We start from the raw sequence: 18,376 nt of genomic DNA on the forward strand, positions 1-18,376 counted from the left end.
CAGCCCACTAGTAGCATTTAATTTACAGGCCCTGGGTATATGGTAAACCACTTTACAAGGGACTTACAGGTAAAGTAAATAAGCCTAACAGGTGTAAGCCAATTATACCACGTTGAAGTGAAGAAAGCACATGGACTTTAGCACTGATTACAAGTGGTAATGTGTCCAGAGCCCTAAAGCCAACAAAGAGAGAGTGTTAGAAAAATAAGATGAGAAAGGCAAAAGGTTTGGATTTAATCCTGCAGAAAGGGCCTGTTGGAAAATGGGTTATTGGTAGGGCAGGTAGGTACCTACACCTAGCGACAAGCCACAAACCTCCACATAAGTACAGTTAGGTCTCAGTAAATTAATCCCAGCTCTACCCTTGGTAGCTTGGCATCGAGGGTCAAGGCTTAACTTAGGAGACAAAGTGTAAAGCATTCAAATATCACAAAACAGTAATTAAATAAAACACAGGAAACAGTTTAAAAATCCAAAACCAATTTAAAATGACACAAAAACGATTAAAATCGGTTCAGGGGAACCGGAGATATGAATTTTTAAAGTATTATTATTTTCTAGCGATTAGAAACAAAAAGCGCCAATCGGGTCATCTGGTTGCACCAGGACCGGGGCAAAGTCAAACTTTCAGGCCGACTGCGATGGAGCCCTGCTCGGCTACAAGTCGCGGGAGGCCTCGGTTAAAAAGTTACCTTCTGACTTAGTCTCTTTTTTGATGTTTTTCTTCCCCGGGACGAACCTGCCAGTTGGATCCGACCTCCTGGAGCCCTTGTCCGGATACGCGAAGTCGGTTTCCTCGGTGGTGATTTTTACCTTCGGACTTAGTCGTTTTTTCGAGATGAAAATCCTTCGACCGGGGTAAACCTGGATCTTGATCCGACGTCCGTGGAGCCCTTCTCTATAATACGATGGCTGGAAGGTCCCGGTCAACTTTTTACGTTCGGACTTAGTCTCTTTATTGGATGTTTTTCTTTACCGGGACGAACCACGAAGTCAGGCCGGGTCGCGGTTGAGGCAAGCCGGCTAGAATTTCTGCGTCGGGTCGGTCACTTTATGGAGCTTTTTTTCAAAAATTCTCCAATCTTTTCCAAACTTCTGGGGCTTCACCCAGATGTTCTTTTAAGGTTCTTTTGGGGTCCACAGCTCACCCCAAGGGTCCAGAAGTTCTGTGATGGTCCTTGGGGGGTGCGGACCTCAACTCCCAGAATGCACCTGGCGCAAACTCCTTTTTGGCCACTGGACAGTGGTCAGCTGGTCGCTTTCTTCAGGAGTTGGTGCAGGGGACTCTGGTTTAGCAATTTTTCACCTGTAGCAAACAGGGAGTCCCTCCTTGAACCAGTGGAAGCCAGGCAAAGTCCTTCTTGTGGTGAAGCCCAAGTGTGTAGCTGGTGCAGTCTTTCTGAGTGCAGGGTCCAGGTGCAGGCCAGGGGTCCAGCAGGGAAGTCCTTCTTCTCCTTGTAGTTCCTTCTTCTTGAAATTTGGTGGGGATCTGAGGCGTGGGTGCAGGTCTGCCAGCTTTATCCTTGCTCCTGGGTGAAAAGCAGGGGGGCCCTGGTTCTCCAATCAGGGACAGGGTCGTCCCCCTGTGATGACCACTTCCTGGGAAGTGTGGCAAAAATCCATCCCAGAAGGCAACAGTCTCTAAAAATCCAAAATGGATGAATCTGATTTTTGGAGGAGAGATCTGGCTGAGCCCACCCACTGGTGTGGCTAAAAATCATAAACACACCCCTCTCCTGCCCTCTCCTAATCTAATCAAGGGGGCACCTAGCTGTCTGGGGTTGCAGGATGTGGGGGTGTTGCTGGGTGCTCCAGATGTCCTTCTCTACCTTTGAAGACCAGTTTGGCAGCCCTCCCCCTTCCTGCCTCACCATCTGCTGAGGGGAGATTCTCTCCCCCAAGCACATTCCTTTGTGTGAAGCCAGGCCACTTCACACCTCATTAAAGTAGCCTGGCAGAAGCTGCTGCAGGCTGGCCAATCAGAGCACAGCAGCAAAAACAATGCAGAGCTGAAATTGGCAACTTTTTAGGTAAAGTCTAAACTTTTTACCTGAACTGGTTATATTAAATCCAACAACTGGAAGTTGTAGGATTTATTATAACAATCAATTTGATACCAAATTCTTGGTATGTAACATTTAAGGAGACTTTAAAATGTAAAATAAAGTCTGCCCATTCTAGCCTATGAAGGCCATTTACTTCAATGAGGGAAAAAAGAATTTGGCTGTTTTTACCTCACCAGGGCTTATAAATCTATTTTTATAAAGTCCCTGCTTATAGTTACATGGCACCCAGCCCTAGGGGCACATAGGGCACACCTTAGGGGTGACTTATATGTAAAAATAAGGTAGTTTAAGACTTTGGAAGTACCTTTAATTCCAAAGTCGAATTTGCATATAACTTTATTTTAAAAGCAGCCAGCAAGGCAGGCTTGCTTTTAAAATGACACTGGGCACCTCAGCAATGCACCTAGGTGTGCACCACCTATGCTGTGGTCCCTAAACCTACATGCCCTACCATATACTAGGGACTTATAGGTAGGTTAACTTAGCCAATTATAATTAGCCTAATTTGCATATCCATTTTACACAGAGCACTGGCCCTGGGACTGGTAAGCAGTACCCAGGGCACAGCCAAGAGTCAGTAACCACCAGTACCTATCCAGAAAGAGTGGGGGTGATCAGGCAAAAAAAAAAGGACTTTCCTACACTGCCCCCCCCCCCAGATGAAAGGTGATGGGTACTAACCTACACCCTGTTAGTCCTCATCAGCTAAGTGGAAAAACCTGGAAAGGCCATCTGCATTGGCATGAGCAGTCCCAGGTCTGTGCTCCACTGTGAAGTCCATCCCCTGTAGGGAAATGGACCACCTTAACAGTTTTGGGTTCTCCCCCCTCATCTGCATCAACCATCTGAGAGGTCTGTGGTCAGTTTGTACACGGAAGTGAGTGCCAAACAAGTAAGGCCTCAACTTCTTCAGGGACCAAACCACAGCAAAGGCCTCCCTCTCAATGGCACTCCATTTTTTCTCTCTGGGGAGTAGTCGCCTGCTGATGAAGGCAACTGGGTGATCATGGCCCTCTTCATTAACTTGTGCTAACACTGCCCCAATCCCTTCCTCTGAAGCATCTGTTTGCACTACAAATTCCTTGCTATAGTCAGGGGCCAGTAACACTGGTGCTGAACACATAGCCTGTTTTAGGGTGTCAAAAGCTTTTTGACACTCTGGGGTCCAAATGACCTTCTTGGGCTGTTTCTTGGAGGTAAGCTCAGTCAGAGGGGCCACTATGGTCCCAAAATTCTGAACAAACCTCCTGTAATACCCAGTCAGGCCAAGAAAGGCCCTGACCTGAGTCTGGGTTTTTGGAGCCTCCCAATCCAGGATAGTCTGGATCTTGGGCTGGAGAGGTTGTAAATGGCCTCCACCAACAAGGTGGCCCAGGTACACAACAGAACTTTGCCCTATCTGGCACTTGCTTGCCTTGATAGTCAGGCCTGCTTGAAGCAGGGCCTGAAGCACTTCCTTCAGGTGGACCAGGTGGTCCCTCCAGGTGGAACTAAATACAGCTATATCATCCAGATAAGCTGCACTAAAAGATTCCAACCCAGATAGGACTCTGTTCACCAACCGTTAGAAGGTGGCAGGAGCATTTTTCATGCCAAAGGGCATCACCTTGAACTGAAAGTGGCCCTCTGGTGTGGAAAATGCTGACCTCTCCTTAGCTCTTGGACTTAAGGCAATCTGCCAATATCCTGAGGTCAGATCAAATGTGCTCAGGAATTTGGCAGCCCCCAACCTGTCAATGAGCTCATCAGCTCTAGGTATGGGGTGAGCATCAGTCCTAGTGACTGCATTTAGACCTCTGTAGTCCACACAATCTTAATTCTTTCTTCCCACCTTGGGGATTAGCTTTGGGCACCAGTACCACTGGACTGGACCAAGGACTATCAGAGGGCTCAATTACCTTCAGGTCCAACATCTTAGCCACTTCAGCTTTGATGTTGGCCTTGACCTGGTCAGACAGCCTGTACAGCTTGTTCTTGACAGGCAAGCTGTCACCAGTGTCAACATCATGGACACACCAATTGGTGAGTCCAGGGGTCAGGGAGAACAGACTAGCAAACTGTCCCAAGACTTGCTTACAGTCTTGTTGTTGCTGATCTGTCAATTTGGGAGAGAGTACCACTCCCTCCACTGACCCATCTTTTGCCTTTGAGGACAGGAGGTCTGGCAGAGGTTCACCCTCCTCCTCCTTCCCTTCATCAGTGACCATCAGCATGGTCATGTCTGCCCTGTCCTGGTGGGGTTTCATCCTGTTTACATGTAGGATCCTGTGAGGATTCCTGGGGGTGCCAAGGTCCACCAAGTAGGTGACCTCACCTTTTTTCTCTAGGATTGGATAGGGCCCAGTCCATTTGGCCTGTAGTGCCCTAGGAGCCATGGGCTCCAAAACCCACACGAGCTGTCCTGGGTGATACTCAGGCATGGTAGCCTTTTGATCATGCCAGAGCTTCATGAGCTCCTGACTGGCCTCCAGGTTTCTGCTTGCCTTCTTCATATACTCAGCCATGCGAGACCGCAGGCCTAGTACATAATCCAGCACATTCTCCTTGGATTCCTTGAGAGGCTTTTCCCAAGACTCTCTCACCAAGCACAATGGGCCTCTTACAGGGTGCCCAAACAGTAACTCAAAGGGGCTGAATCCAACCCCCTTCTGTGGCACCTCCCTGTAGGCAAACAGCAGGTATGGGAGGAGGACATCCCATCTCCTCCCGAGTTTGTCAGACAAACCCATGATCATGCCCTTCAGGGTCTTATTGAATCTTTCCACCAGACCATTGGTCTGTGGATGGTAGGGTGTGCTGAACTTATAAGTAACACCACACTCCTCCCACATGGCTTTCAGATAGGCTGACATAAAGTTTGTGCCCCTATCTGAGACCACCTCCTTTGGGAATCCCACTCTGGTGAACACACCAAGTAGGGCCCTAGCCACTGTGGGAGCAGTGACTGTCCGGAGGGGTATTGCCTCAGGGTACCTGGTGGCATGGTCCACTACCACCACAATGTACCTGTTACCTGAAGCAGTTGGTGGGTCTAGGGGACCAACAATGTCAATCCCCACCCTCTCAAAGGGAGTCCCAACCACTGGCAGTGGAATCAAGGGAGCCTTTGGCTTGCCCCCTGTCTTGCCACTGGCTTGACAGGTGACACAGGAGCTGCAAAACTCCCTGACTTTTTCTGACATTTCGGGCCAATAAAAATGGTTGACCAGCCTGCTCCAGGTCTTGGTCTGTCCCAAATGACCAGCTAAGGGGATATCATGGCTTAAGGTAAGGAGGAATTCTCTATACTTTTGGGGGACCACTACTCTCCTAGTAGCCCCTTCTTTAAGGGCCCTTGCCTCAGTGTAGAGAACTCCATCCTCCCAGTAAACCTTGTGGGTACCACTGGTATCCCCTTGTTCTTGCCTGGCAGCAGTCTGCCTCAGGCCCTCAAGAGTGGGACACTCTCTTTGTCCCTGGCACAAATCTTCTCTGGTGGGCCCACCTGCCCCTTGCAGTTCTGCCAAGTCAGGCAGAGTTTGCAGGGAAGGTGTCCCTCCCTCAGAGTTCAGATCCTCCCCCTCAGGGTTGGATTCTTCCTGACCCCCTGTACTTGTTGGGGCTGGCAAGCCAGACCCAATGCCTTTTCTCTTTTTCTTGGAGGCTTGGCCCATTGTTCCAGGGTCCAAGTGTCCAGCATTCCCCTGTTGTGCCGCCTGTGACCTGGTCACAGCACACACCCATTCAGGGAGGTCCAGCATCTGTGCATGGACCCTTCTTTCCACTTCTGACCACTCAGATGCTTCAAGATCATTCCCCAGTAGACACTCTACTGGGAGGGCAGGAGCTACAGCTACTTTTTTAGGGCCAGTCACACCTCCCCATTCCAGACTCACCATAGCCATGGGATGGAGTTTGGTTCTGGTATCTGCATAAGTCACCTGGTGGAAGACACCAGGTAAGACCTGCTCTGGAGAAACCAGCTTTTCTGCGACCATTGTCACACTGGCTCCTGTATCTCTCAGAGCTTCCACTTCAGTCCCATTGACTTTAGGCCTCTGCCTATACCTCTCCATGATGGGAGGTAAGGTGGCCATAGTTGCAATGTCCACCCCACCCACGGATACTAAGGTGACCTCAGTGTACCCTGATTCCACCCCTGGGCCAACTTCCACCCCCAACCCTACACTAGCAATCCCCTGGGATTGCCCACCAGTGGGGGGCTTCTTGGAGCAGATAGCATCTCCTCTTTTATGTCCTGGCTGATGACAGTCAAAACACTTGCCGGCCTTAGCAAGCTCCTGAAACTTTCCTGCTTTAGCAGGATCATAATTCTTTCCCTGATACCCTTTCCCTTTAAAAGTGAATTGGCTCGGGGCTCCCCCTCCCTGAGAAGTTTTTGGGGACTCTTGTGAGGACTCTTTGGGCTTTTTATCATCTTTTCCCTGGTTCTTCCCCTGAGAAGAACCATGTCCTCCCTTTTTCTGATCACCCCCTGGGGGTTTCTGGTTAACCCTAGTTCTTAACCAGTCATCTGCTGCCTCCCCCAGCACTCTGGGGTTGGTCAACCTAGAGTCTACTAGATTCTGGCGGAGCCTCTCTTGGACACAATTAGTTAGAAGGTGCTCCCTCATAATCAAATTGTACAGCCCCTCAAAGGTACTTACCCTGTTGCCCTGTATCCAGCCCTCCAGTGCTTTTACTGAAATGTCCACAAAGTCCACCCAGGACTGGGTGCTTGTCTTTTGGGTGTCCCTAAACTTAAGCCTATACTGCTCTGGGGTTAGACCAAACTTTTTAGTCAAGCAACTCTTCATACTGGGGTATGAGTCTGCATCCTCCCCACTCATGGTTAGGAGCCTATCCCTCCCAGAGTTGGGAACTAACTCCCAAAGGAGTGAACCCCAGTACTGAGGCTTGACTTTCCTCATCTGGAGGGCCCTCTCAAAGGCCCCCAGCCACTTATCTATGTCATCCCCCTCTACATAGGCAGGAACCACCCCTTTGGGTAATCTGGGGGCAAAACCCCCACCCAGGGACACCTCAGTTTCTTTCTCGCTGCCTCCATCTTTTTTTTCTTTGCTTGCCCACTTTTTCTTTTCTAGGGCAAGCTTATCTGCTTCCAAAGCTATGTAGGCTAGCTGGGCTTCCAGCTCTCTTTCCCTGATGGATGGGTTCTCTCCTCCTGAAAGGACCCCCTTCCTACCACTAGCTTTGGGTCTGCCCCTAGTGACTGTATCCACTGAGGACCGTTCTTCTTCTTCCTCACTTAGGCTCGGATGCCTTTCCTCCCCTGAGTGGTTAGAGTTAGCATCTTCCCCTTTTTCTTCCTCCTCTGGAGCTTCCTCTGTCTCTACCTCTTGGGCCTCAGCCCATGCTGTCAGGGATTTAATCAGGATTTGCTTCCTGAGATCAGTGGTTGCAGGCAACCCTCTCTCAATACACAACCCCCTAAGCTGGACTACTGTCAGTGTGGGTAGGCTAGCCAGATCAAGCTCCATGGTTCCCTTGTTTTGTGTCAACAAAAACTTTTTGCAAAAATTGGAAACAAGAATTTAGAAAAATTACAAAAATTCAATTATTGAAATTAATCCAAATTAATTAAATAAAAAAAAAATTAAAAATTAAAAAAAAAATTGCACTAGGACAATTTAAAGGATTTTTAATTTGTTTTATCTAAAACTGTAACGTGATATTGAACACAAGTACAGGATCCCGTCGCTGCTTCCAATTATGTTGGAAAATGGGTTATTGGTAGGGCAGGTAGGTACCTACACCTAGCAACAAGCCACAAACCTCCACATAAGTACAGTTAGGTCTCAGTAAATTAATCCCAGCTCTTCCCTTGGTAGCTTGGCATCGAGCGTCAAGGCTTAACTTAGGAGACAAAGTGTAAAGCATTCAAATATCACAAAACAGTAATTAAATAAAACACAGGAAACAGTTTAAAAATCCAAAACCAATTTATAAAAATAGCTTATATTTTTATCTTTAAAATGACACAAAAACGATTAAAATCGGTTCAGGGGAACCGGAGATATGAATTTTTAAAGTATTATTATTTTCTAGCGCTTAGAAACAAAAAGCGCCAATCGGGTCATCTGGTTGCACCAGGACCGGGGCAAAGTCAAACTTTCAGGCCGACCGCGATGGAGCCCTGCTCGGCTACAAGTCGCGGGAGGCCTCGGTTAAAAAGTTACCTTCTGACTTAGTCTCTTTTTTGATGTTTTTCTTCCCCGGGACGAACCTGCCAGTTGGATCCGACCTCCTGGAGCCCTTGTCCGGATACGCGAAGTCGGTTTCCTCGGTGGTGATTTTTACCTTCGGACTTAGTCGTTTTTTCGAGATGAAAATCCTTCGACCGGGGTAAACCTGGATCTTGATCCGACGTCCGTGGAGCCCTTCTCGGATACGATGGCTGGAAGGTCCCGGTCAACTTTTTACGTTCGGACTTAGTCTCTTTTTTGGATGTTTTTCTTTACCGGGATGAACCACGAAGTCAGGCCGGGTCGCGGTTGAGGCAAGCCGGCTAGAATTTCCGCGTCGGGTCGGTCACTTTATGGAGCTTTTTTTCAAAAATTCTCCAATCTTTTCCAAACTTCTGGGGCTTCACCCAGATGTTCTTTTAAGGTTCTTTTGGGGTCCACAGCTCACCCCAAGGGTCCAGAAGTTCTGTGATGTCCTTGGGGGGTGCAGACTTCAACTCCCAGAATGCACCTGGCGCAAACTCCTTTTTGGCCACTGGACAGTGGTCAGCTGGTCGCTTTCTTCAGGAGTTGGTGCAGGGGACTCTGGTTTAGCAATTTTTCACCTGTAGCAAACAGGGAGTCCCTCCTTGAACCAGTGGAAGCCAGGCAAAGTCCTTCTTGTGGTGAAGCCGAAGTGTGCAGCTGGTGCAGTCTTTCTGAGTGCAGGGTCCAGGTGCAGGCCAGGGGTCCAGCAGGGCAGTCCTTCTTCTCCTTGTAGTTCCTTCTTCTTGAAATTTGGTGGGGATCTGAGGCGTGGGTGCAGGTCTGCCAGTTTTATCCTTGCTCCTGGGTGAAAAGCAGGGGGGCCCTGGTTCTCCAATCAGGCACAGGGTCGTCCCCCTGTGATGACCACTTCCTGGGAAGTGTGGCAAAAATCCATCCCAGAAGGCAACAGTCTCTAAAAATCCAAAATGGATGAATCTGATTTTTGGAGGAGAGATCTGGCTGAGCCCACCCACTGGTGTGGCTAAAAATCATAAACACACCCCTCTCCTGCCCTCTCCTAATCTAATCAAGGGGGCACCTAGCTGTCTGGGGTTGCAGGATGTGGGGGTGTTGCTGGGTGCTCCAGATGTCCTTCTCTGCCTTTGAAGACCAGTTTGGCAGCCCTCCCCCTTCCTGCCTCACCATCTGCTGAGGGGAGATTCTCTCCCCCAAGCACATTCCTTTGTGTGAAGCCAGGCCACTTCACACCTCATTAAAGTAGCCTGGCAGAAGCTGCTGCAGGCTGGCCAATCAGAGCACAGCAGCAAAAACAATGCAGAGCTGAAATTGGCAACTTTTTAGGTAAAGTCTAAACTTTTTACCTGAACTGGTTATATTAAATCCAACAACTGGAAGTTGTGGGATTTATTATAACAATCAATTTGATACCAAATTCTTGGTATGTAACATTTAAGGAGACTTTAAAATTTAAAATAAAGTCTGCCCATTCTAGCCTATGAAGGCCATTTACTTCAATGAGGGAAAAACGAATTTGGCTGTTTTTACCTCACCAGGGCTTATAAATCTATTTTTATAAAGTCCCTGCTTATAGTTACATGGCACCCAGCCCTAGGGGCACATAGGGCACACCTTAGGGGTGACTTATATGTAAAAATAAGGTAGTTTAAGACTTTGGAAGTACCTTTAATTCCAAAGTCGAATTTGCATATAACTTTATTTTAAAAGCAGCCAGCAAGGCAGGCTTGCTTTTAAAATGACACTGGGCACCTCAGCAATGCACTTAGGTGTGCACCACCTATGCTGTGGTCCCTAAACCTACATGCCCTACCATATACTAGGGACTTATAGGTAGGTTAACTTAGCCAACTATAATTAGCCTAATTTGCATATCCATTTTACACAGAGCACTGGCCCTGGGACTGGTAAGCAGTACCCAGGGCACAGCCAAGAGTCAATAACCACCAGTACCTATCCAGAAAGAGTGGGGGTGATCAGGCAAAAAAAAAAAAAAGGACTCTCCTACAGGGCCACTTCCAACATTTTGTAAATCAGCCATTATCATAAGAAGTTACACATGAAAACACTGTCGCAAATGTCCGTTTTTTTCCTACTACTGTTCAGTATTATGTTATTTCAATATGTTGTTTCTTTGGGAAAACTTTGAAGGATCTACACAAATGACCACCTGCTAAATTCAAAATGTTATCCAGTTTTCAGAAATGTATAGCTTTCCGGAAGAACCATGGGTTTCAGACTTGTTTCAACCTCAAAATTGAAAGAGGTCGAAAGACCAAATAAAAAATAGCAACAATGGGCTACCTCCCAATAAGATGCCAAAATGACAAAACGGTGGTAAATATTTTGATTTTTCGAATCAAGCCTTTCTGTTCCTTATAGCTGGAAAGATGGTAAATTTAGCACCACAAACATTTGCTGATGCCTTTTGCAGGAAGAAAAAAAAAAAAATCACTTCCTTTTGCAACACCCTTTTCCCCCAAACAATTAGCTATTTTTAGGCTACTTTCTAAGTCCCATCCATGGGATTCAACAAACCGTGGGTACCTTTGGAATCCCACGGCAGTTGGAAAAAAGGATGGAAATCTGACCTGGATAACTTATGTGGACAAAGTTATGGAGGCCTAAGCTCGAACTACTCAAATAGCTTACCACTTGAGGGAAAAGGCCTTGCAGTGAAAGGTTAATGTTCCAAATGAAAGCATAAATAAATGTATCCAGGGTCCAGGTTGTCACTTTGTAACAGGGCACCATTCCTCAGCTTGGACCACAGCTCATAATTGCCTTAGTTAGCAGCACACAGTAAGAGTGCCGACTTCTGCTTTAAAAATTTTACCCCTACAAAATCAGCTGCCTGTAGTGCCTAGTCTGGCTGCTCGGAGGTATTTCAATATTCGTGGTTAAGCATTATAGTGAAGTGATGCGGACACCTACACTAAAATGTGTTAGTCCGAATCCTGATGCGTGGTACTTGGCAGGGATATATTGCTGTCCTTTAAAATACTTGCAGTCTGTGACCTAGTGCTGTCAGGTCTTTTGAAAGAGGTCATCTAGTGAATTATATCATAATATGATGCAAAGCAGAAGTTGACATCATTAACCCCATAGGTGTGGGCTTTGGCCACTGGCAGACACCCACACACCCTCGCTGGTGCGGTTCACGACCAGTGGCCAATGCCTGGGAGGGGTTTAAAAAATCCTCTGGTGCATTGCACCAGAGGGTTTCTTTTTTTTGTTATTTAAAACTCTCTCGGGAGACACGAAAGAGCTTCTGTGTCTCCGCCTGCCCCTCTGTGACGTCAGGACGCGTAGATGCGTGCTGACATCACACTGTTTTCTCTGCTGGAGCAGGAAGCAGCAGGTAATGCCACTTTCTGCTCCGGCGGGAAGGCCTTGTTTGAAAGGGGAGATTCTCCCCTTTCAAACAAGGACTTCCTGAAATGGTTTCCTGGCAGTGGATCGCAGCCGCGCTGTGATCCACAGCCAGGAAACCCCACTAGACACCAGGGATTACCTTGGGGGGAGGTTTCCCCCCTCTGTCACACAAACTACAGGTATTTGCTGGGATCCACAAAATTCCTACCACCCAGTGTTTTCCCACCGGTCCTGAAAAACACGCTACCCCAGTTGAGCGCCTGCACCTAGTGCCTGCATCAGGAATGGATCACCCCAGGGCCAACAGTTGCCCTCATGTAAGGACTAACATTGACCACTGTGTGATCCATTCCTGACAGGGGCACTAGGCCAACCGACACCAGTGAGGTGCCATTTTTATTGGGCGACTTGGGGGAATGCGGGTAGAAGGAAATTTGTGGCTCCTCTCAGATTCCAGAACTTTCTAACACTGAAATGCGAGGGAAAAGTGTTTTTTTCTTTGCCAAATTTTGAGGTTTGCAAAGGATTCTGGGTAACAGAACCTGGCGAGACCGCCACAAATAACCCCATCCTGAGTTCCCCTAGGTGTCTAGTTTTCAGAAAGGTCCAGGTTTGCTAGGTTTTCCTATGTGCCAGATGAGCTAGAGGCCAAAATCCACAGCTATGCACTTTGGAAAGAACAAGTCAGTTTTCATAAGAAAAAGGTGATGTGTTCATGTTGTGTTTTGGGGCATTTCCTGTTGCGGGAACTAGGCCTACCCACACAAGTGAGGTACCATTTTTAATCGAGGGACTTGAGGGAATGCTGGGTTGAAGGAAGTTGGCTCCTATCAGATTCCAGAACTTTGCAGCATCGAAATCTGAGGGAAAACTGTTTTTTTTGCCAAATGTTGAGGTTTGCAAAGGATTCTGGAGTAACAGAACCTGGTGAGAGCCCCACAAGTCAACCCATCCTGGATTCCCCTAGGTGTCTAGTTTTCAAAAATGCACAGGTTTGGTATGTTTCCTTACGTTCCGGCTTAGCCAGAGGCCAAAATCCACAGGTAGAAACTTTCCAAAAAACGCATCAGATTTCAATGTGAAAAATGTGATGGGTCCATGTTGCGTTTCCTGTCACAGGCACTAGGCCTACCTACATAAGTGAGGTACCATTTTTATCAGGAGACATGGGGGAACACAGAATAGAAGAACAAGTGTTATTGCCCCTTGTCTTTCTCTACATTTTTTCCTTCCAAATGTAAGACAGTATGTAAAAGAGAAGTCTATTTGAGAAATGCCCTGTAATTCACATGCTAGTATGGGGACCCCGGAATTTATAGTTGTCCAAATAACCACTGCTTCGCAACACCTTATCTTGTGCCTATTTGGAAATACAAGGGTTTGCTTTAGTTTTCACCAAATGAATTGCTGTATACAATGAAAACCCATTGCAGGGTGCATTTTTTGTCTCTGGGTACCTAAGGTTCTTGATGAATCTACAAGCCCTACAAATCCCCACAACCAAGAGTCCAGCAGGCATAGTGGTACATTGCCTTCAAAAATCTGCCAAAGCTGGGAAAAGTTATAAAAGAAAAAGTAGACAGAAATAGCTCTTTTTTTTAACCTAAATTTCAATATTTATTTCAGCTGATACTTTCTGTAGGAAAAGCTTGAAGGATCTACACAAAGGACCCCTTGCTGAATTCAGAATGTTGTCTACTTATCAGAAAGGTTTAGCTGTCTGGGATCCAGCATTGGTTTCACAGCCATTTCTGTTACTAACTGGAAGGAGGCTGAAAGCACAAAAATGAGTAAAAATGGGATATCTCCCAATAAAATGCCACAATTGTGTTGAAAAATGTTGTTTTCTGATTCAAGTCTGCATGTTCCTGAAAGCTGGTGATTTAGAACTGCAAACCCTTTGTTGATGCTATTTTCAGTGGAAAAAGACACATGCTTTCTCCTGCAGCCCTTTTCCACTCCATTTTTCTGAAGAAAAAAAAAAAAGAAAATTTAGCTGTTATTTGACTAATTTCTTGGTCTCCTCCAGGGAAACCCCCAAGCTCTGGGTACCTTTAGAACCCCTAGGATGTTGGGAAAAAAGGAAGCCTATTTGGCATGGATAGCTTATGTGGAAAATAAGTTATGAAGGCACAAGCGTGAACTACCCCAAGTAGCCAAAAAAGGGCCGAGCAGCTAAGGGGTTAAGCAGTATGCTAGAACGTATATATTGATGATAGTTAGTGATGCAGGCTGCAGGGTTGTGGAATTCCTATCGCCCAACAACCGGGACATATTGTTTGGGGTAATCAAGGGCAACAAGTGTTCATGTTTATTTTGTCCTTGGGACAAGTAGGTCCACCCCCCACAGCACAAACCCTTTGGCTGCCAGTTTACCGAGAAGGGAACTGTCTGCAGATGAGATAACATGTCCATGTTAACGCTGTTCGAACTTGTATTTATGGTTCATTAATGAAAAGCCTTCGTTACTGGGGGGGGGGGGGGTGCTGTAATGAACGTTTTAAGGTCACACTGCACTACTGACAGTGGTTCCAATAGAAAGAAAAAGAGAAGAAAAAAAAAAAAAAAGTACACGTGTGTTTGAAAAGATTAACAATATTAGCCTAAGTATAATGCTCCCAGAATGCTCTCTGATTAGATGTAAGTGTTTGCAGAAACTTGTAAGCAAGAGTGATGATTCTTTGCTTTCAAAATAGAATGTTCGGAAAAAAAATGCAAGAAAAAAAAAGTTTTGCTACTATGAAATTTTAGGGCCTATTTCTTTGAAGCGTCATTTAGTAAAATGTGTTGATGCATGCTAGTATTTCCAAAAATATTCCTAATTTAAAAATACGTGTAACTATTTTCAACAAGATTGGGGAAAGCATGAAAATAAACAAGCACTGGCAAATCCAAACGACCCGTCATTTTTTATGAGTTTTTTTTGTTTCGTCAATGCGGGTCTTGTTTTGACATGGCTTGTGTAATACTTCATTGTTGCGGAGCTGCCAGGCCCTCACCCTTGTAACAAACACCTGCAAAAAGAAAAAATATTTTGGTCTCAAGAAGCACACATTGCCACCAGTGGTGTAACAAAGGCCCCACAGCCCCCCTCAGCACATCACCTGCCCTGAGTGAGTCGGGGTGGTGGGGCTCCATGTTCTTTGCAGAGGGACCACATCCAGTTTCATTACGCTACTGATTGCCACAGTAGTTGCTGCAACTGAACAAAACTACTTTGTGTACCAATATGCTCCTTGTGGAAGAGCAGGATGTGATCACTCACAGTAAAGCCAGCATATAGAGACAGAAATAAAAGTTGAATAAAAACAAAATGTCTTTAACGCCAGACCTAATTAGGGACTTAATTCTTCAAGAAAGTCACCAAAGTGCACATATGGTATATGTCTTTGAATTATTGGCTTTCATGAATTCACAAGAACTTTCAGAAGTAGACCAGGAAATCGTACTACTAAGTATTTGTGGACTGTATTTTAACACAAGCAAATAGGCATGTGTAGATTTGCTCATGTGAAAATCTACTGAGCTTTTACAAGTTCACTTTCCCTCACCCTGGAAGAGCTTCTACTTCTGCCATTGTCAGAAGTAAATTTCCAACCTTTCTCATTATGGGAAAAGATCAGAGAAGAGCTGGTGAAAATCCTTAAATTATGCAAGTTAGTAGGTTTGCAGACTCAAAGGCATTCCAGCCCTGAAACTACAGTATTGCTTACTGCTTCCTCCAGCCCCAGTATATAGATCTGCGGAAAGGTGGCAAAATAAGGAAAATGCTCTAGTAGGAATTTAAATTGCAAATATTCAAGCCCTACTATAGTAGTATCCCTGGCATAGTCAGAGAGCCTATTATCAGATCTCTTGCATAATGAGATTACTGCTATAATCTGTTGCCACACTACATGGCACCAGAGGGACAAGTAGATTTTTTTTTAAAGGACAAGTAGATTTATGAACCAACCTGTCCCATGGACGAGTAGATATTTTATTAAATTACACACCCCTGCTGCAGGGCTGGTTAGACAAGGCTTTTTTGACTCTACAATGGATGGGGCCTTTAAGACTTGGCCCCAGGGAGAAAGAAAAAAAATCTACAAGAAAAATGGCACGGGATATGTCACAAATCAGGGCCTGATTGGGAATGCAAAGCAGTCTTGGCAAATTTTGTCAGACCAGCCTCCATAGGGTGCAGAGCGAGCAAGCACAACCACTTCAATGGGGCCTGGGGGGGGGGGGTTCTCCCCAGTCAAAGAAAATTGGGGGGGGGATAGCAAAAAAGTGCATTCTACAAAATATTTTTCATTATATAGTCACATATATTAGTTTTAAAAACATACTAAATAACAGTGTCTCTCATCTCTCCATAGACCCTCTCTGACATGCATTTAATTTGTTTTATACAGCCTCTCCAGTGGAGGGAGTTGGAGCACTTTACATCTCACATACACACAGCCAATGAATTATACATGTGTAACTCAGTGTGTAGAAAATGTTATATAAGACAAAGGGGATTAACATGTCATTGGTAGGCATTTTTCGAGAGTGCTTGGTCTGGGGGAAGTAGGAACTCAAGACTCAGAATGTATCACGGTAGTTGGGATTGACTTTACTAATAACAAATTATTTCTACCCAATCAAATCCTTTTAGCAAAAATAGGATAATCAAAGGCTGGGAAAAACATAAAACTTTCTAACCTGTACCATGCAGTTTGCATGCAGTTCTCTGATGGCAGTTCAAACTTCATTGTGCTAGATTATGATTGTAATTTATGAAATGCACAATAACAAAAAGATTTCTGTGACAAAAGCAGTTTCACATTGTGATCTGCATAGCACACGTTCTTTGCAGCAGGCATACTAATACTCTGCGCTACCTTAGATGAGTCAAAACTACCACTAGATAAAACCTCGGTCTATCCCCAGCAAGTACATTAATCACAAGCGTTATATTGGCACTTTTATAGTTGCCTGAAAACTTCTGGATATACGAGGAACTCTGCAGTGCTTTCAAAACTGTTGCACAGGTACAAAACTGACCCCCACAGTAACAAAAGCGCTCACCACCGTTCCGGTTCCCGGTACGGCCAGTCCGGCCTGATCAACGATCTTAACACTGGGACACGAATACGCTCACCGGAAAAGTGAGACGCGGACATTAGATTGGAAATGAGGACACACAGAAATTGAGGTAATGTACAACGGGGCAGAGATGCTGACACACGCCCACACGCATACGTACTAACAAAGAAGATAACAGGAACGTAGAGGCACCCTCTCCAATACAGATAACACAAACAACCTTAGTAGGAGAGAAACATTAACCTAGACTAAGGCGATATTGGTGTTTCATTACAACTACTAGCCTAATCAATGGCACTGATTTTCTAAAGCTTTGGGGCGGACAAATGCTGATTTAAACGTGACCACGTTTCATCGCCGATCCCTACACCACCATGCCGGTAAAGAAGATCCACAAATCAAATATGGAGGCACCGGCATACATAGAGATGCTGCCATGCCCTTGAATGATGAGAAAGGCTAACCCACATATAAACAAAGAATAACGCTGGGACAAGGAGATACTTAACGAGCTGTGGGGCAAAAATCACACTCTCAGCATGCTATCACGTTCGATTCTGCCTTCCCTAACCTAACCATACCCCTAAAAGCCTTTCGCACTGCTCCAACTAAAAAAGCTCAACACAGACAATACATTTAAATAATTAAAAGTCAAAACCGCGAGTATACCCAAAAACGTAGGACCTACTCATAAAACCACCACCTGTTCACTACTTACACAGAAAGTCCATAAACTCCTCCGAGAGCCCGTTGTTGATCCTTTAACGGCTCTTTGGCCGTAATTGCAGTACTTCCGGGTCTCAAGACAACCAATGCGAAGGATAAACTTATTCCGGGAGCTGTGGGAAGGACTGGTAACACATTAAATGGCCTAGGATTGGCGTATTAGCAACACTGCAGCCAATCGGAGTGAGCCGCACATGTCCATTGAAGCTCAGGTCCCAGAACCAAACGATACCAATGGCGTCCTTAGCAACCAAAGAGCAGCATGTGTTTGACTGAAATTGTTGGCCTGTGCTGTTGTGCCCTGCCTCTTCTGCCGGCGAGCCGTACAAACAGATCTAGGTTGAAAAATCAAGTTACTGGTTAACCTGGACTGTGATCACCTTGCGTGGAGGCAGTTTCTGGGCATGGACTATACAATTTCAGGACAAAGGGTTAAAATGCATAACAAAAATGAAGGATGAAAGATCAATTTTGCATACACCCTCTGCAGAAATCACGCAATAACAGACACGTAATAATAACTTTATTGTTTAAGTTTTGCATATATAAGCCATACAATATGACCTAATGTATAGGCATAAAAGAACATAAACACCCGGATCTAGTGCAAAGGTGATCTTTCTGTGAATGTGAGTGTATTTACGCTTCTTACAAAACTTGACCTAGGCGGATAAGTTTAAAATTAGGGGGACGGAAGTGCAGCCCTTCGCTACTCGTAAGTACATTTCATGATCCTACAATATGTATACAACACTGCAATTAAAAGACTGGAGACATCCTGGAAAAAATCCAATTACTGCATAGTATTTGCAAAATCACAATTGCACGAATAAAACTAAGTATGACAGTCTGTAAATCATGCTTCCTTCCAACGAGCGAGGATTAAAAGATCATACTGATCATATTAGGGCTCATGTTCGTGGAAGGTCATTAGCTCGCCCACAGCTG

At 45.6% G+C, this 18,376-nt stretch overlaps 1 protein-coding gene across 1 annotated transcript in view; it reads right to left on the reverse strand.

Moving 5' to 3' along the window:
* The window catches only part of CCDC61 (coiled-coil domain containing 61), a 637,121-nt gene extending 619,592 nt beyond the window's left edge, over nt 1-17,529 (reverse strand). The window contains exon 1 of the mRNA XM_069207713.1: nt 17,421-17,529. The gene's annotated coding sequence lies outside the window, so the exon portion shown is untranslated. The remainder of the gene's footprint in view (nt 1-17,420) is intronic.
* Between the last annotated feature and the right edge of the window lie 847 nt (nt 17,530-18,376).

The sequence above is a fragment of the Pleurodeles waltl genome, chromosome 9 (assembly GCF_031143425.1).
Source record: "Pleurodeles waltl isolate 20211129_DDA chromosome 9, aPleWal1.hap1.20221129, whole genome shotgun sequence".
In the NCBI taxonomy this organism is placed as follows: Eukaryota; Metazoa; Chordata; class Amphibia; order Caudata; family Salamandridae; genus Pleurodeles; species Pleurodeles waltl.